A 22,317-nucleotide genomic window follows, 5' to 3' on the forward strand; every position below is an offset into this window, starting at 1 on the left:
GGAGTAGAAAGCCTCATCTTTCTCCCGCGGAGCGGCTGGTAGTTTCAAACCGCTGACCTTAAGGTTCGCAGCCCGATTCGTAACCACTACACTACCAGAGCTCCTTAGAACCTATAAAAAAGAAAAAGCTTAGCTATTGATTTTACGTGTGTTTGCATGTTGCTTCCTATTTTTCTCTTGGCATATTATACTACACTTGAGTGATATTTGAATCTGTCCCTAGTTTCAAATCCTCAACTTGCCCACTACTTAGTTCTGTCACCTTGAACAATTTACTTAATTATGCCACTAGCTTTGCATCAATAAAATAGTACTTTTCTTGTCATCATTGTAATTATTAAATAAGTTAATATATTTAGAGTGTTTAGAGGAGTGTCATGCACAAAAGAAGATTGTTAGCTAGTATTTTAGTAAAAGAAGCAAATTGCATAATATAAGAAGTCTGATTCTCATTTTCCCCCTGAATCCCCATAACCCTCTAATAGAATGGCATTAACATAGTACATCTTAAGTAAAACTGTGAACTGTTTTATGAAGATCAAAAAATAAACACATCTTTGCCTTTTAGGTTCACTAGGTGTCCATTGGAGTACTAGTGTGACACTGTAGGATAAGCACTCAACCACAAGGTCAACAGTTCAAACCCACCAGCCACTCCTTGGAAACTCTATACAGGGTTTCTATGAGTCAGAACTGACTCAACGGAACTTCATAACAATGACAATAACAATAACAGGTGTCCATTAGGCAACACTGCTGCACAAGACCTCTTTTAAGTGCTCAAGGAAAATGTTCAGTTTGAGGACTAAAGTGCACCTATCAAAGTTATGTTTTCTATGTGAAAGTTGGACAATGAATAATGAAGAACATAGAAGAATTGATGCATTTTAGTTATGGGATTGGAGAAGAATACAGAAAGTACTATGGACTGCCAGAAAAGCAAAAGGTTGTATGGAAGAAATCCTACTAGAATGCTCCTTAGAAGCCAGGGTGGCAAGGCTTCCTCTCTCAGACTTTGGACATGTTGTAAGGTGGAACCAGTCCCTGGAGAAGAAAATGTTTGGTAAAGTGGAAGGGCATCAAAAAAGAAGGCTCTTAATGAGATGGATTGGCACAGTGGCAGCATCAATGGACTTGAGTGTAACAACAGTTGTGAGGATGGGTCAGGACCGGGCACTGTTTTGTTCTGTTGTGTATAGTGTCGTTATGATTTGGAACCGACTAGAAGCAACTAACAACAGGTGTCCATTAAGGAGAATTGGTGGTGCAGCGATGAAGTACTAAACTGCTAACCAATTGGACATTGGTGAGAACCCATCAGTCACTTCATGGGAGAAAGACGCGTTGGTTTACTTACATCTTGAACCTTGAAACTCCTGCTGTGCAGTCAACTCTGTCTGATCTGAATGGCACTGGATTTGGTTTTGGATTTAGATATCCATGGATCCATACATGTTTCATGAAAATCTAGAAAAATGGCTGCTACTCCAACAGATGAGCAATGTACTCTGTACTTAGAGATTGATGGAAAACCATTATGCATGCATTTTTTTTTATCTAAATTGGATTAAGAACTTTATAAGAACAGGAGATGATTTGAAACTAATTAGAGACTCGTTTAAAATCCATTACTTAGCTTTTAATTTGGCAAAAAGAGAAAGGAGAATGAGACTTCACTGTTATCTAATTAAATTGGAATTTTGAAACGAACATTTCAGAAAACGTTGATCTCCTCGACTGTTGCAGTCATCACTTTAAGGCGAATTAGTTTCTAATCAGGTGTTGAGAAGGGCAGGGAAATGCAATTTTACTTATGTCTTGAGTGAGCAAACTATTATAAATGTGAACCAAAATCACTGATACTTTGAGAAGAGTGAATTTTACTTACTTAGTTTATTCTGACTCGTGGCAAACCCCACATGTGTCAGAGTTGGTGTTTGTTGCTGAGTGTTGTTGAGTCAGTGTGGACTCACAGTACCCTGTATAGGGTTTCTGAGGAATGGATGGTGAGTTTGAACTGCCAACCTTGCAGTTCAAATGACCTTGCCGTCCAGTGCTTATCCTCCAGCACCACACCAGAACTCCTGTATCAGAGTAGATCTATGATATGTAGGGTTTTCAGTGGCTGATTTTTTGGAAGTAGGTTTTCATTTCTTCATTCAGTAGTGACCGTGAATGGATTCAAATCTGTAAAGCACGCTGTAAGTTTGTACCATTCAGGGAAACCAATGTATTTAGAGATGGTACAATTGCATAACTTCTTAATTGTACAAATAAAAATTTTAAGGAGTCCTGCTGAGGTACTGTAGGATAAGCACTGGATCACAAAGTCAGTTTGAACTGCAAGGCCAGTGGTTCAAACTCACCAGCTGCTATTCAGAAACCGTCTACAGGGTCGTTATGAGTTGGAATCGACTTAACAACAACAGCTAATATCATGGTTTGTCATTGATTTTTTCCCTACATTTGTTTAAGAACACATAGTGTTCATTTGTTCAATAAAAATATTTTTATTTCATAAATCAATAGTACAAAAACATGTATTCAAGTACGTAAGTGTCTTTAATGAATATGCATCGTTGAAAATGATTCTATTGACACACATCACACACACACAAACATACACATTTAAGAAAACGATTCAATCTGTTTCCTTTCTAAGATTCTGCCTAAAGTATTTCATTATTTGCATTTATGAAATGGCAACTAACTTTTCTTTTTAAGTTTTTATTGTGAACTGAGTGATCATTTATATGGGGGAACATTGATTTTACACTCATAATTTCATTACAATGATTACAATCTCCTCTGTGCATCATCATTCAACAGTATTTGCTTCTATTCCCTCTGGTTTTGGGTTTCGGTTTTTTTGTTTTTTGGGGGGTTGTACACAAAAAACACTCAGAAATATATAATCTTTTAAAGAACCAATGGGCACATTCTGCAAGCCTGCCTCCTGGCCATCAGCTTTCAGTCCCTCTCTTTCCATGAGTCTAGAGTCCCCACCTGATCCCTCTCTCCATGTCCTCATCTCTGCCTCTATTTCTGGGATGCTACTTCTCTGGATAGGGTCCCACATTTCACTTATGCTCTTCTTCCTTGATGGTCCTAGGGTCCTCTGTTTCTGGACTGTAAGATTAACTACTCCCCCCATTTTTTGTTATAAAACTTGTACTTTTACAGTGTGACAGTCACAATTAGTCATAATAACAGGGACTCACTACTGAATCATAAGGATCTTATCCCCATCTCCTTTCACCAGACCCGTCTAGACAAGATGAAAACTATTCAGTGGGGATTGTACCTTTCCCCGCACTCTGAAAGTAAACTTCCTCTTGAAAACTTGTAAGTCAGTCACTTCGTGCCTTTATAACCCCCCATTTTAGGTAGTCAATATCTAAGTTGTCTGTCCCTATCAACCCTGTATACAGAAGGGATTGACTACTAACTTTTCTATTGAAAAATAATTTTATTTGACAGTCTGTATTTATTGGAAAGAGTGTGAAAAACCAAAGTTTGCATGTTGCTTACTGTCAGGTAATTTTCTTACAATAATCCACGTTGTCCTTGTTTTCTGTGGTTACTCTTGAGTTGATTTAACCAAGTGATGCTGAGTCACTTCTATTAATATCAGAATGAGAGTTAAGCCCATTCATTCAGTTTCCAAATATACTGAGTCAGTGGTCTTGATAAAACTCATTTTCTTTCCCTCTCACTTGTGGTAAAAGTTTATCAATGAAATATAACATGCACCAGACAAATGCACAGACCTTAAATTATAGTTTGATGGATTTAACAAAACAATAGACTTTGTTTGCAATGAAATTAAAACAAAGACCACACTAAAATAATGTATCATTTGTATTTATTAATTCTTGTTAATTAATATTACCAGCCACCACTCATCTATCGAGCTGACTCTACAGCACATAACAACAACTCATCTATCAGCTTGTACTGGCTTGAATGTTACTGAGTTGCTGGAAGCTATGCCTGCAGTACTTTAAATACCAACAGGGTCACCCAGAGTGGACAACTTTCAGCTGAGCTTCCACACTAAGCCAGACTTGGAAGACGGAGAGACAGACAATTTCTGAATGCTTAGCCACTGAAAACCCTATGAATAGAAGTGGAACATTGTCAGAAAGCACCAGAATATTGAATATTGAAACATTAAGAATAGCACCAGAATATTGTCAGATATAATGCCATAGGATGAGACCCTCAGGTTGGAAATCCCTCAAAATACGACTGGGGAAGAGCTGCTTACTTAAAGAAGAGTTGCCCATGATGGTGTGAATGAAAAAAGCTTTTGTGAGTTTCATGTGCTGATGCACAGCTCAAACTATGGAGAAAAATACTGAACATCCATTAACAACTAGGACATGGAATATATGAAGTATGAATCAATGAAATTGGAAGTTGTCAAAAATGAAACACATAAAGATCAATATCCTAGGTATTAGTTAAGTGAAATAGACAGGTGATGACCATTTTGATCTGACAATCATATAGTTTCTCTGAGGGGAATGACAGATTGAAAAGGAATGGCATTAACATTCATTTTCAAAACAAACATTTCAAGATCTATCTTGAAGTATAATGATGTCTGTGATAGGATAATATCAATATGTCAGTTAATATCTCTAGTATTCAAATGTACACACTAACCATTAAAGCCAGTGATAAAGCAATTGAATAATTCTACCAGCTTCTTCAGTATGAAATTGATCAAGCATGCAATCAAGATACATTGATAATTACTGGTGATTGGAATGCAACAGTTGGAAACACAGAGGAAGTATCAGTAGTTGGAAAACATGGCCTTGGTGATAGAAACAATGCTGGAGCTTGCATAAAAGAATTTTCCAAGATCAATAACTTCTTTATTGCAAATATCTTTTAAACAACATGAACACATAACTTCACCATAAGGAATACTCAGACATAAATTGACTCCATCTTTAGGAGGAGATGGTGGGAAATCTCCATAGTATCAGCCAAAACAAGGCCAAGGGAAGAAGACTGTAGAACATAGAACGTCAGTTGTTCATATGCAAATTCAGGTTGAAGCTGAAGAAAATTAAAACAAGTTTATAAGATCCAAAATATGACCTTGAACACATATCCCAACTGGATTTAGAGAAAACCTCAGAAACAATTTGTTGAATTAGAGACAAATGACTGAAGACTAGAAGAGTTGTGGGGTGACATAAAAAAAAAAAAATCATATACAAAGAAAATGAAAGTTCATTAAGAAGATAAGAAATAAGGAAAAGACTGAAATGGATGTCAGAAGAGACTCTGAATCTTCCTCTCTAGCATAGAGATGCTAAAGCAAATGGAAGAAGAAGAGCTGAACAGAAAATTTCAAAGGGCAGCTCAAGCAGACAAAGTCAAGAACTATAATGAAATGTGCAAAAACTTGGATCCAGAAAACCAAGGAGGAAAAAGATGCTCAGCGTTTCTCAAGCTGAAAGAAGTGAAGAAAATATTCAAGCCTTGGCTTGCAATATTGAAAGTTTCTATGGGCAATATATTGAATAATGCAGAAAGCATCAAAAGATTAAAGGAATAAATACAAAGTATGAAGGGTGACAGTCTTCATTCTTTATTCTTTGGGATCAACTGTTAACTTAGTTCAAATGTGACTTCAGGGAAGTTTCAACTCAAGGTTTGAAGAGTAACTCCAAACCATAGTTTCAGAGACTCCTCCAGACTTCATAGGTCTACTCAGCCTTGATTCTACAAGAGTATGAAGTCCTATTCATGACCTTTTTAATATTGTGGTGAAATTATATTCAGCTATCCATTTTTTTTTTATAGATGAACATTGGAGTTCATTCAAGTTTGGGACTGTTACAAATACTTGTGCTACAAATACTTCTGAATATATTTTAATGTACATATGTGTGTTATTCATGTAACAGAAGAATTTCTGGATCTTAAAGCATGAACCCGCCATTTGTCTGTCACTTTGTCATACTGTGGTGGCTTGTGTGTTCCTGGAAGCTAGGCCACTGGTATTTAAAAAAGATCATCCATGATGGACAAGTTTCAGCACAGCTTCCAGACTAAAACAAGGAAGAAAGATAGGCAGACCACATCTGAAGGGTTAGTCACTGGAAACCGTATGAATAGCAATGGACATTGTCTGACATAGTGAGGAAGCCCCTCAGGTTGGAAGGTACTCAAAATGCCACTGGAGAAGAGCTACTTTGTAAGCATAGGATGACCTTAATGATGTGAATGGAGTAAAGAGTTTAGGACCTTCATTTACTGATGGGGCACAACTCAAAATGAGAAGAAACAGTTACAAATATTCACTAATCAGCAGAATATGAAATGTACTAAGTATTAAACTAAGAAAATGGAAAGTATTTTTTTAAAAATGTAATGGAGTACATAAAGATCCACATCCTAGGAATAAATGAGCTGAAATGGACTGGTATTGACAATTTTGAATCAGATAATCATGTAGTTTATTATGCCTGAAATGACAAACTGAAGAGGAGTAACTGCACTCATCATCAAAAAGGACATTTCAAGATCTGTCTTGAAGTATAATGTTGTCTGTGATAGTATAGTATCCCTACACCTACAAGGAAAACCAGTTACTACCACTATTATTCAAATTTATGCACCAATCACTAAAGCCATAGATGATGAAATTGAAGAATTCTACCAACTTACTCAGTCTGAAGTTATTCAAACATGCAATCAATATGCACTGGTGATAGAAATTATGCTGGAAATTGTATGACAGAATTTTGCAAGACATAAATGGCACTATACATGTGGACCTCACCAGATGGAATACACAGGAATCAAATTGATTATATCTGTGATAAGAGATGAAGGAGAAGCTCATTATCATCAGCCAAAATAAGGACAGGGGCTGATTATGGAACATACCATCAATTGCTCATACTCAAGTTAAGCAGAAGATTAAGAAAATGAAAACAGGTCTACAAAACATTGACTATATCATTGAATATGGTGGTGGTGGTTATGTGCTGTGGAGTCAGTTCAGACTCACAGTGACCCTGCATAGGGTTTCCAAGGCTGTAAATCTTTACAGGAGCAGAAAGCTTCATCTTTCTCTTGCGGAACAATTGGTAGTTACAAACTGCTGACGTTGAGGTTAGCAGCCCAACTCTTAACCACTATGCTACCAGAGCTCCTGTATCATTGTATAGATCCCACCTGACATTAAGGACCTACTGAAGAACAAATGTGAAGAATAAGGCAACCATGACCAAAGACCAGAAGACAACAAGAATATTATCCATAAAGAAAGTAAGAGTTCCAGAAAAAGGAAAGAAAAGACCAAAAGGAATGTTAAAAAAGAAAAACAACAACAACAACAACTCTGAAACTTGCTCTTGGGCATTGTTGTTAGATAGCATCAAGTCAGTTCCAACTCCTAGCAACTCTACACACAATTGAACAAAACACTGTATTATCCACAACAGTAAGGCTTGAGCCCAGTGCTGCTGCCACTGTACCAATCCACTTTGCTAGTGGACTTCCTCTTTTTTGCTAACACTTCACTTGATGAAGAATAATGTCCTTCTCCAGGACCTGGTCCCTGAAGTCTGAAAAACCAAGTTTTGCCTTCCTGGCTTCTAAGGGACATTCTGGCTATACTTCTTCAACACAGATTTGTTGAGTCTTCTGGAAGTCCGTGATACTTTCCATATTCTTCTACAACAGCATAATTTAAATGCATCAAATTTTCTACAGTTTTCTTTATTCATAGTTCAACTTTCACATACATATGAGGTAATTGAAAATGCCATGGCTTGGGCAGGTACACCTTAGTACTCCAACTGATATCTTAACTCTTGAACACTCTAAGGAGAGCTTGTTCAGCAGATTTGCCTAATGCAATATGTCATTTGATTTATTGACTGTTACTTCTATGAGTGTTAATTGTGAATCCAAGCAAAATTAAGTCTTTAACAACTTCAATCTTCCCTCCATTTATCATGATATTATTTATTGGTCTAGTTGTAAGGACTCTTGTTATCTTTGCATTGCGGTACAATGCATACTAAAGGCTGTAGTCTTTGATCTTCATCACTAAGTATTTTAAATCCTCTTTACTTCCAGCAAGTCATCTGCATATCACATTTGATTTCATCTGCATATTCAAATCAGATGGCACACTATTCTTCATAGAATCCAGTTTTTCAGCTTACTGACTGAGTAAAATATGGTGAAAGGATACAGCCCTGGTACACACCTTTCCTGACATTAAGCCACTCAGTATCCCCTTGTCCGGTTCTAATTTCTGCCTCTTGGTATATGTTCTGTCTCATGAGTACAATCAAGTGTTCTGGAGTACATAGTCTTCACAATATCGTGCATCACTTGTCATGATTCGCACAGTTGAATGGCTTTGAATAGTCAATAAAGCACAAATATCTTTCTGGTATCCTCTGCTTTCAGCCAAGATCCATCTGACATCAGTAATGGCATCCCTAATTCCACTTCCTCTTCTGAACCCAGTTTGAATTACTAGAAATTCCCTGTCAATATGTTGTTGCAGCCATTTTTGAATTATCTTCAGAAAAATTTTACTTGCATGTGATATTTATGATATTGTTTGATGATTCCTGCAGTCCATTGGATCACCTCTCTTTGGTGTGAACATATATATGGATCTTTTCCAATTGGATGGCCAATAAACTCTCTTACAAATTTCTTGGCGTAGATGCATGAATGCCTCCAGTACTTCATCAGTTTGCTGAAAGACTGAAATTTGTATTCTGTCAATTCCTGGAGCCTTGCTTCTTGGCAATGTCTTCAGTGCAGCTTGGACCTCTTCTTTCAGCACCAAAGGTTCTTGATCGTATGCTACCTCATTCTTTCTGCTTGAGAAATGTTGAAAGTTTCCTTCCCTTTTAGTTTTCTAACTTCAGGTCTTTTCACATTTCATTATAATACTTGACTGTGTCTTCTAGAGCTGCCCTTTGACACTTTCTGTTCAGCTTTTACTTCCTCATTTCTTCCATTCTCTTTAGCATCTCTACACTTGGAGAGCAAGTTTCAGAGTGTCTTCTGATATCCATTTTGGTCTGTTTTTCTTTCCTGTCTTTTAAAAGACCTCTTTCTTCTTCTGTAAGGTATTCTGTAAGGCTTTCTTCCTGTAAGGTATACTTGATGTCAACCCACAATTCCTCTGATCTTCAGTCATTAGTGTTTAGTGCATCAAATCTGTTCCTGAGATGGTCACTAAATTCAGATGGGATATAGTCAATGTCATATGTTAGTGTTCATGGACTTGTTTTAAGTTTCTTGTTTCAGTCAGAGTTTATAGATGAGCAATTGATGGTCTGTTCTACATCAGTCCCTGCCCTCATTTTGGCTAATGGTATTGAGATTCTCCATGGTTTTTTTTTTTCCCACAGATAGAGTCTATTTGATTCCTATGCATTCCAAATCACCTTTTAGGTAATTGCAACAAAAAAGTAATTGGTCTTTCAAAATTCTATCATGTGATCTCCCAGTCTTGTTTCTATTACCAAGGCTGTATTTTCTAGCTACTGCACCTTCTTTGTTTCCAACTTGTGCATTCCAATTGCCAGTAATTGCCAAGGCATCATGATTGCATGTTTGATCAATTTCAGTCTGAAGAAGTTGGTAGAATTCTTCAATATCATCATCACTGACTTTAGTGGTTGGTGTGTAAATCTGAATAATAGTTGTAGAAACTGGTCTTTCTTGTAGGCATATGGACATTATTCTATCACAGACAGCATTGTACTTCAAGATAGATCTTGAAATCCTGACTTTGACAATGAATGTTGACACCATTCTTCTTCAATTGGTCGTCCCAGGCATAGTAAACCAGTTCAAAATGGCCAATACCAGTCCATTTCACCTCATTAATGCCTAGGATATACATCTTTATGTTTCCATTTCATTTTTGATGACTTTCAGTTTTCCTTAATTCATACTTCATACATTCCACATTATGTTTATTAGTGGATGGTTGCAGCTGTTTCTTAACAGCTGATTCATAAACAAATGAAGGTCTTAAAAGCTTTGCTCCATTCTTGTCTTTAAGTCCACTCTACTTTAAGGAGGCAGCTTTCCCCAGCTGTATTTTGTGAAGCTTCCAACCTGAGGGATTCATCTTCTGGCCTCAAAACTGATCATATTCTATGACCATTCATATGTTTTTCCATGGCTTACCACTCAGAAACGGTCTGCTTCTTCTTCTTCCTATATTTAATCTGGAAGTTTAAGTTTAAACCTGTCCGAAAAGGATGACTCTGCTGGTATTGAAAACACCTGTGGCATAGCTTCAAGCATTAGTACAACACACTGACAGATAAATGGTGGTCCGATTGTCTGTTGTCAGGTGCCATCGAGTCGACTCTGACTCATATTGACACTATGCACAACAGAACAAAACACTGTCTGGCCCTGCACCATCCCCACAATTATTGTGACTCTTGAGCCCATTGCTGCTGCAAATTGTGTGCAAATACGCCTCATTGGGAGTCTTCCTGTTTTTCAGTGACCCTCTACTTTACCAAGTATAATGTCCTTCTCTAGGGACTGGTCCATCCTGATAAAATGTCCAAAGTATGAGAGACAAAGTCTCCCCATCCAGACTTTTAAGAAGCATTCTAGTTGTACTGCTTCCAGCACAGATATGTTTGTTCTTCTGGCAGAACATGGTACTTTCAGAATTCTTCTCTAACACTATGACTCAAATGCATCAATTCTTCTATGATCTTCCTCTTTCATTGTCTAACTTTCATATGCATGAGTCCATTGACAATGCTATGGCTTTGGTCATGTACATCTTAACCCTCAAACTGACATCTTTGCTTTTGTGCAGTAGATTTGCCCGATGAGATACATACTTTGATTTCTTGATTGTTGCTTCCCTGAGTTCAATTTGATCCAAGCAAATTGAAGCCTTTGACAATTCAATCTTTGCTCCATTTATTATGAGTTATGTATTGGTACAGTTGTGAAGGTTTTTGTTTTCTTTACATTGAGGTGCAATCCATACTGAAGACTGTGATTTTTAATCTTCACTAATATAGGTATTTAAAGTTCTCTTTAATTCCAGCAAGCAAAGTTGTATCATCTGCATATCACAGGTTGTTAATGAGTCTTCCTCCAATCCTGATGCCAGGTTCTTCTTCATAGGATCCAATTTCTCAGATTATTTGCTCAGTTTACAAACTAAATACGTATAGTGAAATAATACAGCCCTAGCACACACCTTTCCTGATTTTAAACCTCATTCTGTTGGAATGACTGTCTCTTGATCTATGTACCTCATGAGCACAAATACATGTACTAGAATATCCATTCTGCTAATAGTATTCATAGCTTGTTATAATAGACACAGTCAGAAGCTTTTGCATAGTCAATAAAACATCTTTCTAGTATTCTCTGCTTTCAGCCAAGAGCCTTCTGATGTCAGTAATGATATCCCTCGTTCCATGTCCTCAGAATCATCAGTCAAAATAAGGACAAAGGCCAATTGTAGAGCAGAACATCAGTTGCTCATATATATGTCCAGGCTGATACTGAAGAAAATTAAAACAAGATCATGAAAACTAACATGTGAGCTTGATGCCTGTATGATATTCTTCCTGTATGATGTTCTCCATGTTATTCCACAGCTCTACTGGTCTTCCGTCATTAGTGTCTAATGCATGAAATATGTTCTTGAGATGGTCTCTAAATTTCGGTGTGATATGCTCAAGGTTATATATTGTCTCTCGTGGACTTGATTCCATTATCCTCAGCATCAGCTTAAACTTGCATATGAGCAATTAATGGTCCGTTCCACAGTCAGTCCCTGGCTTTGTTTGGATGGATGATACTGTCTTTTCTATTGTCTACTCCCACACATATAGTCATTTTGACTCCTATGAATTCAATCTAGTGAGGTCCATGTGTATAATTGCCTTTTATCTTGTTTTTAAAAAATGGTATTTTCAATCAGCCATTGTTGTTATTTTTAGGTGCCATCGAGTCAATACCGACTCATAGCGACCTTATTGTAATGCAGAAGTCATTGGTCTTGCAAAATTCTATCATATTCTCTCCAGCATCGTTTCAATCACTAAGATCATATTTTCTAACTACAGCTCTTTCCTCTTTGTTTCCAACCTGAGCATTCTAGTCACAGTAATTATCAATTCATCTTGCTTGTATGTTTTGATCCATTTCCCGTAAAGATTTACAGCCTCGGAAACCCTGTTCAGGGACGCTATGGGTCGGAACCAACTCCACGGCACTTAACAACAACAACAAAGCTTTATGGCGAGCAGACAGCCTCATCTTTCTCCCATGGAGTGGTGGAAAGTTTGCAAATGCTAACTTAATGGTTAGCATCTCAACTCAGAACCTAATAAGATTCATTGGTTTTCTTTACAGGCGTCTGAATATTACCCTATCATAGACAGTGTTGTACTTCAAGATAGATTTGGAAATAGTCTTTTTGATGATGAAGCTACATCTTTACTCTTGAATTTGTCATTCAGGCATAGTAAGCCATGTGACTACCACATTCAAAGTGTCCATTTCAGCTCATTTATGCCTAAGATATCATTATGTATGTGTTCCATTTAGTTTTTGACAACTTCCAATTTTTCCAGACATACATTCCATGGTCCAATTATTAATAAATGTTTGCAGCTGTTTCTCCTCATTATGAGTTGTGTCCCATCAGCAATGGAGGGATGGCTTTACTCCATTGCCATCTTCATGGTCAACCCTGCTTTGAGGAGGCAGCTCTTCCCAAGGCTTATTCTGAGTGCCTTCCAACCTGAAGGGTTCATCTCCCAGCACTATATCTGACAATGTTCTGGCATTGTTCAGAATGGTTTCATTTTCTAGCATTATATCTGACAATATTCTGCTGCATTCATAAGGTTTTCAATGGCAGTCTACCTGTCCTTCTCCCTAGTCTGTCTTAGTCTGGAAGCTCAGCTGAAACCTGTCCACTATAGGTGACCAATGAACCAATGACATAGCTTTCAGTATCACAGCAACACAAAAGCCACCAGAGTATGACAAACTGACAGATGAGTGGTGATAAAATCAGTTACTGTCAAATAGGTCCTGAAGTGACTACACATATTGCCAATCAACACCAGCAATATGTGATTATTCCAGTTTCTGTATACCCTTGGTAACCTTAGTAATTATCTTTTCTTCCTTCCTTCTTTCCTTCCTTTCTTTCTTTCTCTCTTTCTTTCTTTTCTTTTAGCTATTCTGGTTGGTTTTCAGTTTAATTTTTGTTTCTCTGATTGTTTTCCTGATGAATGAAAATACTTTGCATTTTCCATAAGTTATTGCACTTTTTCATCTGACTTCTGTTCTTTCTTTCATTAAGTATCTTTTCAATATTTTTGCCAATTTAAAACTTGAGTTTTTGTAAGTGGTGTGTTGGAGTTCTTTCAATGTTCCCTAAATTTTATATTTCTTATATTATTAATTATTTGCATCTATATTCTCTGTTTCTAAAACTTGCATGTTTACTCAGAATAATATCTTGATTAACATCTATTCTTAATTTTAGCAGAATTCAATTGAACAGTTTTTACCCCTATGGAAAGGTAAATACAGTGGGGTAATTTTGTGTGTGTGTTTTGTTTTTTTCAATGTTTTTTACTTTTTAAATCCTATTTAAGAGATCTTGGAACACCCCTGAGACCATGAAAGGAACCATGGTGGCACTTGGGTTTAGGCACCAGACTGCTTATCACAAGGTGGCCTGTTCAGACCCACCACCTGCTAGTTAGGAGAAAGATGACACTGTCTATTCCCACAAAGATTTACAGTCTCAGAAACCCTGTGGAGTGTTGCTACGAGTTGTAATCAGCTCAATGATAATGTATGTCTTTGGTTTTAAGTCCGTGAAGATAAGCTATGTTATCTCCTAGAGAGATCTTTAATGTTTCAAATTAGTCGTAAACTCTTGCAAGAATTCATTTTTTGCATGTGCTGTTAACTTTCAATCCTGGACAACCAAGTCATCACCAAATATTGTATCTTCTATTATTTCTTCTTCTAAATTTTATGTTGTGAATTCTGGTTCTCTGTCCTTTAAACCAACACACACTTGAACAAGGAACCTGATGTCTCAGTTTCTTCATCAGTAAATCTAGAATATTAGATGACAAATAGAATGTGAATGGGGTTGCATTCACTGTCAAAAAAAAAAAAAAGTCAAGAGCTATCTTGAAGTACTGTAATAGGAAGAACAGTTAATACCAGCTTGATTCAAATTTATGACTATTAATAGTAACATAGTGGTTACAAATCAGGCTGCTAATCTCACGGTCAGCAGTTTGAAACTACCAGCTGTTCTGCCAGAGAAAGATGATGCTTTCTGCTCTCATAAAGATTTACAACCTAGGAAATCCTGTATAGGGTCACTATGAGTCGGAACCAACTCCACCGCACATAACAACAACAACAACAATTAATGGATGATGAAACTGAAGAATTCTCTAACTTCTTTAATCTGAAATTAATCAAACAATGTATTCAAGATGCATTGATGTTTAGTGATGAGTGGTGAGCTAAAGTTGGAAACAAAGTGGAAGGATCAGTAGCTAATTAATATGACCTTGGTGATAAAAACTATGCTGAAGAGTGCATGATAGAATTTTTCAAGACCAATGACTTATTTGTGGCAAATGAGTTTTCAATCATGTGAAAGGCAGCTGAATACATGGACCTCATCAGATGGAACACACAGGAATCAGATTGACTACATCTGTGGGAAGAGACGTGGAGAAGCTCAATATCATCAGCCAAAATAAGGTCAAGGGTCAACTGTGGAACAGACTAACAACTGCTCAGGCTGGAGCTGAAGAGTATTAAAATAAGTACTCGAAAGCTAACATATGATTTGATGCATTAGACACTAGTGACTAAAGACCAGAAGACTTATAAGATGACATCAAGACCATTAACCATAAAGAAAGAAAAAGGTCATGAAAAAGACAGTAAAGAAAGAAAAGACCAAATTGAATGTCAGAAGAGACTTTGAAACTTGATCGTGAATGTAAAGAACTTAAAGAAGCTGAAAGAAATGAGGAAATAAAACAGCTGAACAGAAAATTTCAAAGAGCAGCTCGAAAGAAAAAGTCAAATATTATGATGAAATGTGCAAAGGTCTGGAGTTAGAAAATGAAAAGTGAAGAACATGCTCAGCATTTCTCAACCTGAAAGAACTGAAGGAAAAATCAAGCCTTGACTTGCAATATCTAAGTGTCCCATGGACAAAACAGTGAATGAGGCAGGAAGTATCCAAAGAAGATGGAAGGAATACACAGTCACTATACCAAAAAGCATTGGCTGATGTTCAAGCATTTCAAGAGGTAGCATATGATCAAGTACATGTACTTGGTGCTGAAGGAAGAAGTTCAATCTGCACTGAAGACATTGGCAAAAATCAAAGTATCAGGAATTGATGAAACACAAATGGAAATGCTTCAGCCAGCGAATACAGCACTGTAGGCACTCCCTCTTCTATGCCAACTAATTTGTAAGACAGCTACCTAGCCAACTGATTGGAAGAGATCCACATTTGTGCCCATTTGAAAGAAAGGTATCCCAGTGGAATGCAGACATATAGAAAATATCATTAATATCATATGCAAGTTAAGTTTTGCTGAACATAATTTTTAAATGGTATGATTGCAACAGTACAACCACAGGGAGTTGTCAGAAAGTGAAACTGGAGTCAGAAGAGGATGTGGAATGAAATATTGCTAATGTTAGCTGGATCTTGGCTGAAAGCAGAGAAAACAAGATAAATGTTTACTTGTGCTTTATTGATTGTGCAAAGACATTCGAATGTGTGGATCATAACAAGCCATGTATAACAGTGAGAAGAATGGCTATTCCAGAATATTTAATTATGTTCATGAGGAACCTGTACATATTCCAATAAGCAGTTGTTCAACCAGAAAAATGATTACTGATTTAATATTGAATTATTTAAGCTCAGGAAAGGTGTGCACCAGGGTTGTATCCTTTAGCCATACTTATTAATCTGTGGAGTCCTGGTGTGGCGCTGTGGGTTAATGCGCCAGACTGCAAAGCTGTTTGAACTGCAAATTTGGCGGTTTAAGCTCACAGCCGCTCCTAAGAAACCCTATCCAGGGTCGCTATGGGTTGGAACCGACTTGATGGCACTTAACAATGACAACAACAATTCAATCTGTATGCTGAGCAAATAATAAAAGAATTTGGATTGTATGAAGAACATGGCAGCAGGGTTGGGGGAAGAGTCATTAACATCTATGATATGCATATGACACAAGCTTGCTTGCTGAAAAGGATGTGAAATAGTTACTAATAAAAATCAAATAATACATCTGTCAGTATGGATTGCACATCAATGTAGAGAAAACAAGAATCCTTAAACTAGATCAATAAATAGCATCAACATAACTGCATAAAAGATTGAAATTGTCATATATTTCATTTACACAGCACTGATCTACAATCACTGATCTACAATCAGTGCTGTGTAAAACCTCTTTAAAGTATTAAAGAGCAAAGATACAAGTTTGACGATTTAGGGATGCCTGACCCAAGCCATGGTATTTTCAATTGCCTCAGAATGCATGTGAAAGTGCCCCATAGGATAAGCATGAAACTGCAAACCACAAGGTTGACTTGGTGAACTTTGAGTAAAGGATGAGGTTTTCTGTTCTGGCAAAGATTTAAAGCCTCCACAACCCTATTGCCATTGTGTCAATCTAGTCTCTTATATTAAAGATTTGTACTTTTTCATAACAAAAAATAATTTATACATGATTAAATTGCTATATCTTGGGTAAGTAAGGAAATGGAATTGACTAAGATGAGAACAGAGGTGAGCAAACAATCAACCCTGGACCAAATTTAACCTTCCACCTATTTTTGTAATGTTTTATGAGAGCACAACCATTGGTTTATGTTTTTAAATATAACAGTTTTTGAGCCACAGTGATAGAGTTGAAATGTTGCATCAGAAATTTTATGGCATAGAAAGCCTAAAACATTTACTCTCTGGCCCTGATAGAAAAATGTTTGCTGACTCTCCACTTAGAACACTTAGAGCCTGTTAACTACTGTTGTAAATTAGTCTGTTTCCAAAACAATCTCAATCCAGATTTTAATTTTGCTCCAAAATACCTGCAAGTTTCATAGTTAATTAGGGAATTTAAATATGTGTTTCTTCTGTTATACTTAAAGTTTCTTTGAGTCAAAATCAGAATACCATATTAAAAGAGCTTTTTTTTTTTGCAAAATGTTGAATTTCCTGGTATATTTTTCTTTTCATATAGGTTACACATTATTATTATATGGTATATTTTATAACAAATTGCTAATCATTTTGCCCAGCTGGGATAAATAGATTTTGCATTGAATTCATGATTTATGAAAAGCTATATAAGAAGTCCTTGCCATATAGTGGGTTATGCACTGGGCTGCTAATCTCACGGTCAGCAGTTTGAAACTACTGTGTGAATTCACCAGACACTTTGTCAGCAGTGTGAATTCACCAGACACTTTGCAGGAGAAAGATGAGGATTTCTGCTCCCGTAACAGTTTAGAGCCTAGAAAACCCTACACAGGGCCACTATGAGTTGGGCTTGACTTGATAGATGTGGTTCAGGTATTTTTGGCTTTATTTACATAAAATCTACTTAGACTAATTTGATCTATTAAATATAATGTGATTTTCTTTACTAACAATACTCTAAAATCAAGGGGGTTTATCCATGTTACATAAGGCATTAAAGAAACAACTGCCCCTTTCCTTTTGTGCTGCTGGATATAAGAACATTTCACCAAGCAGTGTTATTTCATCTGGAATATTGTCATAATTGCAGAGGAGATGGCTTCTTTTCTTTATGTATATATTTTGGAAAGACATTGAAAATTGCTGTCTATGGCAAGAAGGAGGGAGAAGTTTTCCTTTCTAACTTGAAAAAAAAAAATTGCTTATAAAAGAGGAGCTAGCCAGGGCATGATGGCTAGACCAAGCTTGTCTTACCAGTGAATTTCAGAAAACTGTGTTTTTTTGTTTTTGTTTTTTTTCCCCTCCTCATGCTATTCTTGGAAAAAGCCTTTTAAAATTGTTCCCCTGAAATGTTGGACTGTAACCAATAAGGAACTATCAGGAAAGTTATTGTTGCAATAATTAACACTAATAATATGTGCCACAATGAGTCATTAAGCATCAGTATTTACATGCTAATGGAGTGTGTCTAGGTTTGTTTTTTTTGTGTGTGTCTTTTTTGGTCCAAACTCAGGGTTGTAATTACATGAGTTACCATTACACCCAGGCTGGACAATCTGTACACACTTAATAAATAATTATTTATTGAGTAACAAATCATTTAAATTGCATTGTTAAAAAAAACAGAATGGCTGGGAGAACAGAAGATTCATATTGAAAGATAGGCCAGCAGAAAGAAAGCAGACTGTTTGGCTGCTAGAATATCAAGCAAGCTTTTTGCTTTGGAGACATCAAGTCAAGAAAAGTCAGCCCATCAGGGAAAACCCCTTCTAAGATTGAAACTCAAAGGAAACTTATGTATGCTCACTGGTGACCATCCTTGTGAGTGGAAGTGGGGCAAATGAAGCAATGAAGACATGGGCTGAGTTTGGTCACGTTCCATTGACACCTGTTGATCTGGAGATGAGAGAAAGAAGCTGAAGGACTGGCTGGGGCTAAAGCTGAGAATCAAGCGGCCAACTAGTCTGAAGTGAGGGGAGGCATGCATGAACTCCCAAACTTGCAGCTAGTACCTATGTGAGCTATCTTGGATGGCTAGCTGATCAGAACTCAACTAGATGAAGATAAAGATGCTTGATATTGTGAGCAAGTATAAATTGCTACAATTTGATGAACCAGATCTCTGCTTATTGATGCAGTTGCTCAAAATTCTAATTCCAACCAAAATGGAAGGATTCACAGTGCACTGGGTTGATAGGGATGAGCAATTTAGACTTTGACTATCAAAAATGGGGAGGTTATAAAGGCACAAAATGCTAGCTTACAAGCTTTCATGAGTATGCTTAGTTTCAGAACAATGGAGGTTATGTAGAATCTCCACTGAATAGTTTTCCTCTTTTCCAGATGGATCTGGTGAAAGTAGATGGGAGATGATGGTGATAAGATTTTGTGATTCAATTGTGAGTAATCGTTAGCAAGATTAATTACGATTGTCACAAATGTAATTGTAGAAGATGTGTAACTAAGCGGGGGAGTAGTTAATCTTTCATTTCAGGAACAGAGGATTCCAGGATTATCAAAAAGGAAGAGCATCATGGAGGTGGTGGTGGTGGTTATGTGCCATAGAGTTGGTTCCGACTCATAGCAACCCTGTACAGGGTTTCTGAGGCTGTAAATCTTTACGGGAGCAGAAAGCCTCATCTTTCTCCTGCAGAACAGCTGGTAGTTTCGAATTGCTGACATTAAGGTTCACAGCCCAGTTCATAACCACTATGCTACCAGAGCTCCTTAAATACCAACACAGAGGAAAGGAATCTTCACATCAAGTATCAATGCTATGCCCTCTATACACAGGGTAAATAGGGATGGGCAACTTAGACACTGGCTACCTAAAATGAGGGGGCAATAAAGGAACAAAGTGACTGGCTTACAAGGTTTCAAGTGGGAGTTTAGTTTAAGAGTGTGTGTGGGAAGATAGAGTTCCCACTGAATGAACAGAAGCAGAATGCAGGAACTTATCCAGAGAAGCAACAATGCAGAGACAGAGGCAGAGATGGGACATGGAGAGGAAGAGAGGCTGAGAACTCTAGATTCATGGGAAGAGAAGGGATTGAGAGATGGCAGCCAGGAGGCCGGCTTGCAGAATGTGCCCTTTGGCGGTTTAAATTATTATATATGTGTGAGTGTTTAAAAAAAACAAACAAAGAGCTACAATGAATAGAGTGAAATACTGTTAACTGATGGTACATGGAGGGGATTATAATCATTGTAACAAAACAAAGTATATGATTTGTTGAATATAAAACTGATGATCTGCCCTGTAAATTTTCACTCAATTCACAATAAAAATTTAAAAAGGAGAAAGAAAGAAGAGCATGAGTGGAGTGTGAGATCCTACCTAGAAAAGCAGCGATTGTTGAGGTAAGGATCAGCAGGACTCTAGGCCCATGGACTGAGAAAGGTTGTGTTCAGCAGGGGCGCTTGCAAAATGTGCCCTTAGGACATTTAAATGAATACATATCTTTTTTGTTTTGTATGTGTACATTACATCTTTTGGCTTTGTTGATCTGTGAAAAATAAGATGTAAAATGGAATCCACAGGGAGGAGGCAGGATAACTATAGTTCCAGGGAGGGCATTGTAGTCATTTACATAAAACAAAATGGTTGGTTGAAAGTGAAGCTGATGATCTTGTCTGTTAATCTTCACTCAATTCACAATACAAGGTTAAAAAATAAATAAATAAAACCTGCCTCAATGTCAAAGTACAAGGGACTTCAAAAAGGTCATGGAAAAAGACCATTATCTTTTTATTCTATTTTCCCACGAACTTTTTGAAGCCCCTCTCATATTTAAGGAACTACAGAAGTCAACAATGTTTCCAACGTGATCAATATCTCTTAAGGGGGAAAGTTACACCAGAAGGGTTGTTGCCATAGGAAGTAAGACAGAGCAGTTATGGAGAGAGCAACAACAAATTCAACACAAGCCCTGGAAAGTAATAGAGAGGGAAAATAATCAGATGAATTCAATGTGGAGTGAAAGGGAAAAGGAAGGAACCATGATACTCTCATTCCCTTATGTTTGTATAAAAATACATTTAACACTAATCCAGATGAAGGAGCTATTAAGGACTTGAAAATGATGGAGCTTACCAAGAGAGACATAGGTACAGTGAAGGGAAAAAACAAGTTTCCAACTAAGCATTAGAATTTATAAGAAGGAAAAGAAAGCAGTAAAATAATGGATGAAGTTTTCATTGTCCTTGTGTGTCATTGAGTCAGCGCTGACTCATAGCAACCTTGTATAGCATTTCTGAGTATGTACATCTTTATAGGAGAAGACAGCCACATTTGTTTTCCTGCAGAACAGCTGATGGACTTGAACTACTGATCTTGTGGCTGGCAGTGCAGTGCTGATCCTTACAGAGTCACCTCGCTTCCATATAGATATGGCTAGATCCCTAAAAAGAGCCCTGGTGGCAGGGTGGGTAAAGTGCCCAACTGCTAACCAAAAGGATGACAGTTCGAACCCACTAGCTGCTCTGAAGAAGATAGATGTGACTGTTTACTTCTGTAAAGATTTATAACTTTGCAAACGCTACTGGACAGTTCTTTTCTGTTCTGTCAGGTGGCTGAGTCAGAATCAATTGGACAGCAATGAGGGGGTAGATCACAAAGATGTAAAACAAGCCTAGATGAACCCTTGAAACATTTACCCTGAGACCATCTTTAAACCATACACTAAAATATCTCCTGAAAATCCTTTTGCAACCAGACAGTAGTTTAGCTTAACTATTAAAGAAGATCTACCTTGAGTATGGCGCTCTTTTAAGATGTGCCTCTATTAAGCACTGGACTGTGAACCACAAGGACCATGGTTCGAGCCAGCCTGCTGCTCTTCAGGAGAAAGGTGAGACTTTCTACTCCCTAGAAGGTTGAAAGCTTTGGAGGGTCGCTATGAGTCAGAACCAACTTGGCAGCTCATAACAACAGCAACAACAATATGGAATCAAATTGGCAGTAGCAATTTGAAAGATTAGATGGGAAGTTTGGGAGACCCTGAGTTTATGAATATAGAGAAAGGAGGGTAACAATGGCTGTACAATTCAAAGAATATCATCACCGTCATTGAACTCTACCTGTACAAACTGTTGCATTGGTGTATGTTTTGCTGTGTGTATTCTCAACAGTAGCAAAAAATAAAGTAAATTATTATTTTAAAAAATAAGGAAAGAAAGAAAAAGAGATATATACAAACACCGACTTGGTCAAAGGGAGCTGAGGAATCATGGCAATGTTTGATGGTTAGGTTGTCATTTACAATTTTATGCTAAGCATTTGAGTAAATAAAGAAAGAGGAGTGAAAAGTACACTTATACATCTAAAGATTGTGTCCATGCCTAGTGACGATATCAAAGGTATATCATCCTTCAAACATATTATCAGTCCCTGGAGAAAGACAACATGCTTGGTAAAGTAGAGGGTCCGTTTGTTTTGTTTTGCTAAGTCTTTGGGATTTTGTATGTATAGGGATCCATCATCTGCAAATAGATTGAGTTTTACTTCTTCTTTGCCAATTTGGATG

This window comes from Chrysochloris asiatica, unplaced genomic scaffold (genome assembly GCF_000296735.1).
Source record: "Chrysochloris asiatica unplaced genomic scaffold, ChrAsi1.0 scaffold00192, whole genome shotgun sequence".
In the NCBI taxonomy this organism is placed as follows: Eukaryota; Metazoa; Chordata; class Mammalia; order Afrosoricida; family Chrysochloridae; genus Chrysochloris; species Chrysochloris asiatica.